Source organism: Stegodyphus dumicola, chromosome 5, assembly GCF_044657685.1.
Source record: "Stegodyphus dumicola isolate Sdum_Otavi_A_Nest chromosome 5, ASM4465768v1".
NCBI lineage: Eukaryota > Metazoa > Arthropoda > Arachnida > Araneae > Eresidae > Stegodyphus > Stegodyphus dumicola.
In genome coordinates, this window is record NC_140772.1 from 114,618,286 (window position 1) to 114,620,569 (window position 2,284).

Here is a 2,284-nt window from a genome sequence, read left to right on the forward strand (position 1 = left end):
TCCAGCCTTCCTAGCGTGCCTTCGTGGTATAATGGTCAGCACACTGGACCGGTATTCCAGAGGTCCGTGGTTTGATTCCCGGCGAAGGCGTTTGCTCCTTTTTCATCTCTTTGGCTTTCAAAAAAATCCTAATGTATCTACAGGGGCGCCCGAACTAAAAAAAGGGTTGTGGATGATGAGTCTGCACACCCAGGCTTCGGCGACTGGGTCCCCTAAAATCCCTAGTCGCCCTTTAAAAGGGGGAGTGTATAAATTATTTCTCCCACCTTCCTATCGTGCCTTCGTGGTGTAGTGGTTCTGCACGCTGGGCTTGTATTCCAGAAGTCTGTGGTTCGATTCCCGGCGAAGGCAGTTGCTAATTTTTCATCTCTCCGGCTTTTCCAATTAATCTAATGTCTCTACAACCATAATCTGCTCATTGAATTTTAAAGCATGAAAACATTTGATACGTTTGAAAAACAAACTCGAAATAATAATAAAAAAAATTGTAGTTTGTTAACCTTTTCATAATGTCTAGGAAAATTCAGTACTGCTTACGATGAAATTGCTAAATATTCAGTTGTCTGAAGCTCCAAGTTATATCCTTATTTTAACAACGCTGTTCTAAGTTGCTGCCTGGATGACTGAGAATTAAAAGAGGCTAGCTGGTTTGTTAAATTATGCCTTCCGTCCTTAAGACTATTTTATTTTGGGGCTGGAAAAAGGGTAAAAGCTGCTTAAGATGGGTTTGACACATCAATATAACATAGAAAATAACAATATAAGAAGATGGATAGGGCGTTTTCCTAGGGTAGCCAGTGTATACTAGTTGTAAAGTACAGGGGAATATAAACTACACTAGCTTCTAAAAATTAAAACTCCACAGTGCAAATTAGCAGTTTTCGAACGCGTAGTTGAATTTTAGAGGTTGAAAATAGTTGTGGATGCATACGACAGTATGCAAACATCGTATATTAAAACCAAACACGATAACTGTCGAAATATGTGATAATTAGGTAATCGGTCAAGACCTCGGCATTCTTAAGATTTTCATTTAAATGCTGATCAAAGCCTTTATTTATAGCTTTCGTAAGATAAATTGTGACGACGTTAATGATTCTATGACTAAAAGAAGATGAATTTAAGACAATGAGCTCTGGCGTGCAGTCTGAAACATTGAAATAGGACACTCAATCAAAGTCAAAAACAAATCAATTAATGTTGCTCTTTTCTTTGGTGTTGATTATTTGGTAATTGTCCGAATAAAGATTCAATTTGAAACAAATTAAACAGTTGTCCGAGCGGGCCCGGTCGACCAAGGATTATCAACCCTTTTGATGTCGGTATATTGCTATCGTAGCCAAGAGAAATCCACAAGCGACTTTCTCAACCGTTACATCCATAGTTGTAGCGTTATCTGGTACTAGAAAATCTGCGAGTCCTATCCGCCGAAGGATTCACATGAAGAGGATGCACGCCCGAGTAGCAAGTATTTGTGTTGCACTAGCCGACAAGTTTAAAGGGGCAAGATTAAAGTAGTGTCGTCAACATTTCAACTTAATTGTTTCAGATTGATGAAACGTCCTGTTCATAGATCAGTCCAGATTTGTCCTGAAAAGTGACAAACCTGTAAGGGTATGAAGAGAACGAGACACATGGAATCATGCTCAGAACATTATGAAACATTAGACATCCAGATGTATCAGCTTCATATTGTAGGACGGAATTTTCATATGGGGCCACACTCAGCTGTATATCTTTAAAGATGGTTCTATGAGGGTTGAGCAGTGTCGAGAGGAGGTTCTATATTCCATTGTGAAACTCTACATTGCAGCAGTTGATCCTGATTTCCTCCTTATGGATGATAATACCCACCCTCGTCGAGTTAATAAGCGCTTGGAGAATGAAGGCAAATCTCATACGGAGGGGCCACCATATTCCCCAACCTTAATCCCACTGGAACTGTTCGGGATGCCTTCCAGGGTGCTCTCTCTGCCAGTTTACCTCCTCTAGCTAGACGCAAATTGCGCTAATGTAGGATACTAGTATCTGCTATGGTTGATCACCTCATTGAAAGCATGGGAAATTGCTGTAAAGTATGTCTGTTAGTCGGACGTAGTAATAATAAGGTCACATATCTTATTAATGCACGTTCTGTTTGTTTGTTTTTAGCTTTAACATTAATTTGCTTATGGCTGATATGTGAATAAACATCCTATAATTAACTAAAATTAAATATTGTTTTCGTCTTTGCACCTGATGCTTGCTGTCTTTCATGCACAAACAGATTTCATTTTCAATTTGG

The 2,284-nt window shown here is 39.3% G+C and overlaps 1 non-coding gene across 1 annotated transcript; it reads left to right on the plus strand.

Moving 5' to 3' along the window:
- The first annotated feature begins 277 nt into the window (after window positions 1-277).
- Window positions 278-351, plus strand: TRNAT-UGU (transfer RNA threonine (anticodon UGU)). The gene has a single exon. It is a non-coding gene; the product is annotated as a tRNA-Thr (tRNA).
- Window positions 352-2,284: the final 1,933 nt, after the last annotated feature.